Source organism: Octopus bimaculoides, chromosome 9, assembly GCF_046866305.1.
Source record: "Octopus bimaculoides isolate indiv1 chromosome 9, ASM4686630v1, whole genome shotgun sequence".
Lineage (NCBI taxonomy): Eukaryota > Metazoa > Mollusca > Cephalopoda > Octopoda > Octopodidae > Octopus > Octopus bimaculoides.
In genome coordinates this window covers 10929383-10939382 of record NC_142936.1, presented here as the reverse complement: position 1 = coordinate 10939382, position 10000 = coordinate 10929383, and the positions used below count along the sequence as shown (strand labels likewise).

Genomic DNA, 10000 nt, shown 5'->3' with positions numbered 1-10000 from the left:
GACTGCGGAAGAAATAATAACCAAATGGAGCAATGTCCGGCGAATATGGTGGGTGGAGCATTGTTTGCCATTTAAACTACTCCAGCCTTTGGAATGTCATCCTCGCTGTATGTGGCCGAGTATTACCCTGATAGATGAACACTTTCCGTCATGAAAGCAAAGATGGTCGTTTATCTTCTAGTGCTGACTTGAATGACGAAATCCAAGCTTCTCTGCTCGTTCCTTAACAGTTACGATGGGATTTTGTTCCACCAGGGTTTGCAGGACGTTTTCGTCGAGCTCTACATAACTTCCAGGACGAGGCTCGTTTTCTAGGCTGTAGTTTCCGGCTCGGAATTTCTGGAACCGCCGTTGACACTGACTTACGCTTAATGTCCGGTCGCCATATACTGCATTAATATTCCTCACACTTTCCGTTGCGTTGTGGCCTTTATTGAACTCATAAAGCAAAATATGTCGAATATGCTCCTTTGCCACTTCCATTATAGTTTTGAAAAAATAATTTTTTAAATCGAAGTACAAGGTAAAATTACTACAAGTTGATGTAGGTAGTTTATCCCGTCCCCATCCCCGACTTTTAGTCCATGCAATTCAAAAAACCGCATTACTTATGGGATGACCCAATACATACATAATATATATAGATATATTATGTATGTATTGGGTCATCCCATAAATAATGCGGTTTTAATGCGGACTGACCAAGACCTTGTGAGTGAATCTAGTGAACGGAAAATGAAAAGGCCCATCATATATATAATGGGCCTTTTCATTTTTCCGTTCACTAGATTTACTCACAAGGTTTTGCTCAGTCTAGGGCTTCAGTAGAAGATACTTGCTCAAGGTGCAACATAGTGGCACTGAAGCCGGAACCATGTGGTTGGGAAGCAAACTTCCTTAACCACACACACAGTTACGCCTACGTACCCATGTCTTTAACTAAAAAATATTCTTCTGATTCGATGTGTGCTCATGATTTTACATTCGCTCACATTAGAGCTTATCTCACGCTGTCTTCAGCATTCACAGTTCATCTTATTGTCATGAAGCGGTTTTCATTTTTCGATTTATTTGAAATTTAATATGCTTGTTTCTCTTTCTCTTTGCCCGCCCCATCTCTCTCACTCTTTTTCTCTGCCTCTCTGCTTCTCTTATGTGTGTGTATGTGTGTGTATGTGTGTGTGTGTGTGTGTATGAGAGAGAGAGACAGAGACAGACAGACAGACAGACGGACAGACAGACAGACAGACAGACAGACAGACGGACAGACAGAGACAGAGTTCGCGCGCATGTGTGTGTATGTATATAAATACATACTCATATGTGTATATAAATGTTTATTTGTATGTATGAATATATAAGTGCTTGCATGTGCATGTACATAGTGTGTATGTATATATGTGTAAAGATGTGTGCATGCACGTGTCTGCATTTTATGTATATGTATACATGCATATGTATATGCGTATACCCCCACACAAATATATGTGTGTATATATATATATATATATATATATGTGTTTAAACATACAGTGTTATATACATATGTGAATTAATGTATAAATTCACACACATGTAATACATATGTCTATGTGTGTATATGGATATACTAATACATATGTGTACTATATGTGTATATATGCATAATACTTATACACAACATGCTCACACATACACATACACACACACACACACAGATATATATATATATATATATATATATATATATATATATATATATATATACATAAATACATACAAATATATAAACAACCATATAATGCACACATATATATATGCACGCACACTTACATACACACGCGCACACACACACACATAGTGACACACAGACACACACATATATTGCATTCATGAAACTGAGACTTTTGTTCTGTTCTTCTCCCACATTTGATTTTTCATGTTTACTCTGTGCTTCCTTGTTAACGCTATTGTTGCTTTGAGGAGATTCGAAAGAGATGCAGTGGCAGTAGTTGTGACAGGGAAATCTAATAGCGAATGCATTGTAAACGTATTGTAATAACTATCTGGAATTATGACCTTCTCCCATTATAGGTGACAGTTGACATAACATATTTGCGCAACGCCACCATTTTGGAGTTATATTTGCTGAAGAGTGGCGGGAAAACGGTGAGTGAATGAGAGAGGGGATAGGGAAAAGAGTGGGAGAAGGTGAGAAAAAGAAGCGGTTGGAGAGGGTTATGAAGTGGGGGAGAAATAAAGGGAATAATAACAGATTAGAAAATGAGATGCAGCAATAAAGAAATATGCTCTAATAATAATAATAATGATGATGATGATAATAATAATGATAATAATAATAATGATAACTATGTACAAATCCAAATATATGGTACCCTAGGCATAACGCCTACATGAACTTCTAACTTGTTGTCTCTTGAGGTTTCTGGGTTGAGACTTGGATCCAACTTGTACAAATGCAAAGCAAAAGTCAAACATAAAATAATAATGATAATAATAATAATAATAATAATAATGATGATGATGATAATAATAATAATAATAATAATAATAATAATAATAATAATAATAATAATGATGATAATAATAATAATAATGATGATTATAATAATAATGATAATAATAATAATAATAATCCTTCGTACTAAAGGCACAAGGCTTGAACTTTTAGAGGAAGGTAACTGGTCGATTGCATCGACCCCAGTGTTTCACTGGTACTTAATTTATCGACCCAGAAAGGATGAAAGGTAAAGTCGACATCGGCGGAATATGAAACTCAGAACGTAGCGACGGGCGAAATACCGCAAGCATTTCGTCCAACATGCTAACGATTCTGTCAGCTCACCGACTTAATAATAATAATAATAATAATAATAATAATAATAATAATAATAATAATAATAATAATGTCATCCCGTAGCTTTCTATTAACATACCCATACATGATCTTCTGCTGATATATACATATATGTATCAAAAAATGTGACAATATAAAAATTGTGGACTTTCGACTTTATTGAAAACACATCAGATAAATATTAACTTTAAATATTAACTTTAAAAATAGATTCATCTGTTTGTAATGGATGTAATGAAAATTATATTGGCAAAGAGTAAAAAATTGTCTTGAGAAACTGATTGATCGAACGAATCTTATATTGAGAAACGGATTGATTAGTCATCGTCAACAAATAAGAGATACCAGCACTAGACAAATTCGTGCGTCTAGTGAACTTCTGCGCAATAAGCAAATTCGAAAACTTTACTTTGCCTTTATTCTGACACGGCCAATAAACAAACTAAGGAAAAAAAATTAATACAAACCACGGCTTAATAAGTTATAACAACATATTGGAAAAATACACGAAGACACAACCATGAAATTAAATTCTCAAGCTATAACATTATTGTTGTTCTTCTCTTACATACAAACACAGACGATCGTATATACACATACACATAGATACATAATTTGCTGTCAACATAGAGATGTGTAACTTACTGTCACGCGCAGACAAGAAACAGTCTGTTTCACTGTTTATAGCTATTTTAACAATCACAAATCTTTAATTGTTGTTTATATTACCACATTCATTGTATTAACAGACCTGACTTTTGGCGCAATTATCGCCCATACTTTTCCATTAATTTAATACATGGAGGTCACGCGCAATTATTGTTCATAATATCACGTGACACATTCACTGGACTAACACATGCTGAACCTTTGGTGCAGTTACCATTCATACGATCACATAATCCTAATGCACGGACGTCGCGAGTAATGCATGAAATTCTAAGCCTAATCTCATGACCATCTGCACTCAATCAAACTTTATCTTTACTGATAGCAACCTTGGCGATAATCTTTCCATAAAAGACACCGAATTTTCAAATTCCAGTCAGAGACTAGTAATTGCAGCATAGATCTACATCCATCCACCTCACAAAACTTTTCAAGATCATGACATTGAGAAACCGGTTAAGTTAGTCTAAATAAATCTTCTTAAAAACTCTAAGTGCCATTTTAACTTCACCCCTTTAACCTGTACTCGTGTGGAAACTAATTATCTCTTTGTATTTGATTTGAGTGGTTGAAAGTGTTCACCTAACGATCGTTTGAGTACTAATTCATATTAATATTAACAGGGACCATATAAAGTACAATCATCATTGAATATTTAACTTATCCATACGTATTTCGTACTGACCACTCTGATTCTGTCTTTAAACGCATGCACCCTATCATATATAAAATCATGCATAAATATGAGCCATAATACATACATATATATATATATATATATATATATATATGCCAATATATATATATATATATATATATATATATATATATATATATATATATATATATATATATATATATATATGTATATATATATATATATATATATATGCCATTGTATGACGGCGGTTAAAAGGCCATTATATAAATAACATTGTGGCTTTAACTCTTTTGTCTGAAAGATGCATAGAAAATTTTATTCTCTCTTTTACAGATTATTTTAAAAGAAATATAAAACAGATACATTATATTTGAAAATGATTTCTTGAAACATTCTTTAAGTATGAAGAGGATTTCTTAAAGCAAGACTAATGTCTTTTCTGATAAGCAACAGAGAGAGAGAAAAGAAGAGAAGCGAGTTTGAAAATTAATGCGATGAAAATATCGTCATTTTGAGCTTAACGGATATAAAATGTCCCGATCCATACCAAAATCATAAATTCTGATAGTGGAATCATAAACGAACAGACGTAGAGTATTGGATCTCTTCATCATAGGATTTTATGTAGCTGCACATTAGTTTCAGGAACCATATTCCTTGATAGAGAAAATGGAAATATGTATCAATATATATTAACGTTAAAAGCCTTGCTTTACTACGAACATGTGTGTGTGTGTGTGTGTGTGTGTGTGTGTGTGTGTGTGTGTGTGTGTGTGTGTGTGTGTGTGTGTGTGTGTGTGTGTGTGTGTGTGTGTGTGTGTGAACACACGTATGCAAAGTATCATTCATTTACAGATCGGCGCACACATTCATACCTACATCCCTTTACTCAGACATACATTTGGAATTTTCTGGAATAGGAATCAAAATTCTCACATTTCAAGATGAAGAAAATTAAAATCTAAGATATTCTTGAAGGTATTAAAAAACCACCTCGAACAGCTTGTGCCGTGGTACACACACACACACACACACACACACACACACACACACACACACACACACACACACACACACACACACGTAAATACTTTTATCTTATATGATAAATAATCTTCCTTAAAGCGTTGATTTCTGTTACCAGGGCTGGAGTTATTTTCATAAACAAATTATGTACATGTGTGAGCTTGCGTATATGTGAGTGTGTGTGTATGTATGTATGTATGTATGTATGTATCTGTCCGTCTACCTACCTACCTACCTACCTACCTACATCGATCAACCTACCTACTTGCCTCCCTATCTATTTATCTATCTATCATCTACCTACCTACCTGTCTATCTATCGAACTACCTACCTACCTATCTATTTATCTATCTATCTATCAACCTACCTACCTACCTACCTATCTATTTATCTATCTATCTATCAACCTACCTACCTGTCTGTCTGTCTGTCTGTCTGTCTGTCTGTCTATCTATCTATCTATCTATCTATCTATCTATCTATCTATCTATCTATCTATCTATCTATCTATCTCTAACATCGCATGAAGCAGCGTTGAATAAATTATATTCGCGTAAAGTCATACTTAATACGTCCGAGTGCACTCGAATGTGTGAAGACCATTCGCTGCGGAAATAAATCCTGGGAGAAAATTTTCCTCATAGACAACATGTATGAAAACACATCAGGATGTGAATGAACCACAGGACGTGCGCTTTTCTGCATTCTTTCTCGATGTCGACCGACGAACACCAAGTCTGCTTTTTTTCAGCCCAATAAGAACAATACATTCTTATGTTAGAACATATTTCTTAGAACGTGTCAATACCACAAACGTATTCGTATCTGGAGAAGATATCGAATATAATTGTAATAATTTTAACACATTTTAATTTGCATTCATTTTAATTTGTCTGTCTATTTTTTTTGGCGTTGTTCAACCAGCTTTTTCTTTGCCCACCACTCCATTTATACTCCACAATTCCTAGAAGATTTTCCTTTTACGAGGCTACTGGATCTTGTTACATGGTAATACTTTCTCAGTTTTCTTTACTTTTACTTTTGTTAGAAAGTCTTCGTCGTGATCAATATCATACCTGACGGTTTCACTTAACTGCTAATTTCTGAAACAATTCAAGTATGAGATGCCTAAGATGATGCGGCAGTATCTCAATTTTTCTGCCTGTATCTTCGTAACTCTGTACTGCGTGTCCTTGTCTAGTATGAGTACAAGAGAAAGTGCCTATACACGTAGGAATCTGAGCTTACTGTTCATGAAAGTGTTTCTACGTCTCCATATTGTCCTGAGTTTGATTAGTACATTGTTGGCAAGGGCCTTGCTAAGATTTCTGATCTTGATTCTTTATCGTCGATGATTTCTCCAGCGAATTTGACTTCTGAATCTTCTTTTCCTGTGCAGGAATACCGACTGTAATGACATCACTGGCGTACAGCATGAGATTAGCTTAGAGAGATTGAGAGTGTGAGAGAGAAAGGGGCACATAATACGTACATACTAAGTAGATGCTCACACAGATGAACAGAGAGAGGGAGGGAAGAGGGAGATATCAAATTTCTAATGTCAAGTAAGCGTCGATTCAGCGATACAAAATAAGTGGTGTCAAAACCGCTGCGCCAAAACGTTTCATGTCCGACTTAAGGACAGCGTTTTGGTGATGATATGGGTTTGTTTGTTGGAAATAAGGATTAAATAAAGAAACCTCTATGTAATCGTTCGATGTGATTGAAATTAGCCGTTCAAATCCTTCAAATACTTTTCTACGGCTTTGAAAAAGAAAAGATATATTGTGTTACTGCTGTCTTGCATGTACGAAAATAGTCAGATTTACAGAATAAACACCCACCACTTCACTTCAGTAATTTGTTTTTCTTTTTGTTGATTGTTTTCAGAAATTTCTTTGGATTTCTATGTTTTAAAATCCGAAAATACAAATTAGAGGAAAAAAAATAAAAATGAAAATTTCAACGTTTGTTTCTTTTCCTCCATTCTCGTCGTTGCATCCGGCGATAATTTCGTTTATTTTTTGTAAAAACAATTTGCTTATGCATAAATTAGATAAGTGCGCAAATATACGCATACATATATATGAGCCTATATCAGAGCACGTTTACATACTGATATCTGCGTATATATGCATATATATATTATGTATTACACACACAAACACACACACACACACACAAGCGCAGGCATGGTGGTATGGTTAGAAAGTCCGCTTCGCAACCACGTGGTTTTGTGTTCAGCGACACGGCGCGGCAACTTGGGCAAGGGTTGAGTGAATTTGGTTGACGGAAACTGTGTGGGCTCTCGTCGCGCGCGCGCGCACACACACTCTCTCTCTCACACACACACACACACACACACACACACACACACACACACACACACACACACACACACACACACACACACACACAAGCGCAGGCATGGTGGTATGGTTAGAAAGTCCGCTTCGCAACCACGTGGTTTTGTGTTCAGCGACACGGCGCGGCAACTTGGGCAAGGGTTGAGTGAATTTGGTTGACGGAAACTGTGTGGGCTCTCGTCGCGCGCGCGCGCACACACACTCTCTCTCTCACACACACACACACACACACACACACACACACACACACACACACACACACACACACACTCTTTATACAGGGCAAATAATTCGCGAAAAATACAGTACAGAAACCGGTCCACGCAAGTCCTTATACTTAAATGTACGTTAAGAGATCTTATTAATCTAATCTTCTTTCGGTTGATTTCTGTAGTTATCATTAGTGTAATTATGGCGATCTAAATAAGAGCTTTGACTGTTATTTCTAGCAGGCAGACATACTTAGTATGACCTTTGATTAATTTTATATATATGTATTATGTATGTATGTATGTGTGTGTATGTGTGTGTGTGTGTGTGTGTGTGTGTGTGTGCATACCTTTGTGTTTGTCCTCAGTCAGTTCAGTAACTGAGACCAGTAAAAGAATAATAGAGTCATATCTGTTTCCAAAGATACACATTTAAATAATTATTAGACAATAAAATATACGAGTCGTAATTTGAGGAGCCTTATGTAGACACTTCTTAAATAGAGTAGTTTTCTTTTCATCGCTATCGCCACTATTGTCGTTACTGTGTCAAATTATCCATCCACGCATTTTAATATGAAGGATAATTGATATATATTATTAGTGTGAGAGATTGAGCGGAATGTAAAAAGTGTTACTGAAGTATGCCAATAATAAACACATACACTAGTTCTGCTTCACTTATTTATTATTATTACTAGCAGCTAAGCCCGGTTTCACCCGGTCAGAAAACGACGCGAAGAGAGAAACGAAGACATAAAAAAGAGGAAGAAGTGGATACGAAGTGGTGTTTGGGCGACGGATCTTGGTAGAAAAAAAAAGAATGCCATGGTGAGTTAGTAACGAGAGCAAAGCAAGACTGGACTTACGTGGGCTGGCAGGACGATGAAAAAATTGCGGAGTTGAAATTGGAGCAGTTGAAGTTGCCGTTGTTATCATTGGAGTGCCTCTTGGTAGACAACATTCTTCGTCCTTCCCTCGGGTGCACAAATAGAAAGACCATGGGGACAGCCAACGTACAGTTGTGCGTGTGAGAATACTTGCTCTGTCAGATTCAAACCACCCGCTTGCACTGATTGTCCCTGCGCCTTGTTGATTGTCATGGGAAAGCAGAGTTTGATTGGAAATTGCATCTGTTTAAACTTGTAGGTCGTATCGGTGTGGGTAAGGGACATGAGAGTTATAAGTATGTCTTAGCCAGCGGCCGGTTCATTCAAGATTGTTGCCTACAGAACTCGGGAGCACAATTTTTTGATAATCATCCGCGTACCATTGCACATTATTGGAGCATCTAAATTCCTTACAGCATGATTGGCGCGCCAACTTTCAGATGCATTTCGTGAGTTGGTAGTTCTGCGGGTTCCCCCTTTTGTCAGATTTGTCATGGGCCGGCCGGTCTATTTCAGATACATGGGAAGCTGGATTAAATTTTTCATCAACACAGGGGAGCCGAAATAAATTTTTTCAATGTCCAAGGGAAGCCAAATCACGAAAAAAGTTGAGAAATGCTGATCTATAGCGATGGTTTTCATTTAGGCACATCGTAAAAGTAATTATAATGAAATGCTTAATATAAAGAAAAGTATGTTTTTTCAAGCAAATACAGTTAGAAAAAATATTTACCACAAAGAGAAAGAGCCAAAAATAAAATAACACGTGTCAAAAAAATTTTTTTTCTTTCTGAAAACGTTCAATGACGTTAACTGGAGTGTGGGGTTCGAGTAGACGTCATTCCACCTTTTGATTTATCATTACCATTCTTTTCGTTCGATTTTATTTTTCCTCCACTTTTGTGTTCTAGAGTCGATGTAATTGGCTTAGCCCCCTCCTCTGAACTTGCTGGCCTCGTGCCAAAATTTGAAACCATTATTAGTCAGTTAGTTAACCATTTAGACACTTAACTAATCAATTGTCTGATTAATTGTTTAGCCAATCAATCAGTCATATCAAAGTCCTTTCGTTGCCATTCGCAACCTCATCATGCCTTCAGGTCTGCTTCTTCAGACCCGTCTGTCTCTTAATTTCTTAGAATTACGTCTGCTTCAAATTCTCTAGAATATGAACAGAATAATTTCAAGAGATTTGTGTATTTCTATCATCTCCCATGTATTTGGCTAATTTGAGAGGGTATGCATTTGTATGTTAATAGCTGTGTTTACTTACGTTTTAAGGTTACGACTTAGAGCTATGCTGTATTGTAAATGTAAGCTT

The 10000-nt window shown here is 36.2% G+C and overlaps 1 protein-coding gene and 1 long non-coding RNA gene across 4 annotated transcripts in view; one reads left to right on the top strand and one right to left on the bottom strand.

The window, feature by feature from the left end:
• The window catches only part of LOC149133982 (uncharacterized), a 126108-nt gene extending 116794 nt beyond the window's left edge, over nucleotides 1-9314 (bottom strand). For both annotated transcript variants that reach the window (XR_016243028.1, XR_016243029.1), the window contains exon 1: nucleotides 8659-9314. This is a non-coding gene — a long non-coding RNA (uncharacterized LOC149133982). The remainder of the gene's footprint in view (nucleotides 1-8658) is intronic.
• Nucleotides 1-10000, top strand: part of LOC106877345 (sodium-dependent noradrenaline transporter) — a 179796-nt gene that overhangs the window by 59978 nt on the left and 109818 nt on the right. The window lies entirely within an intron of this gene.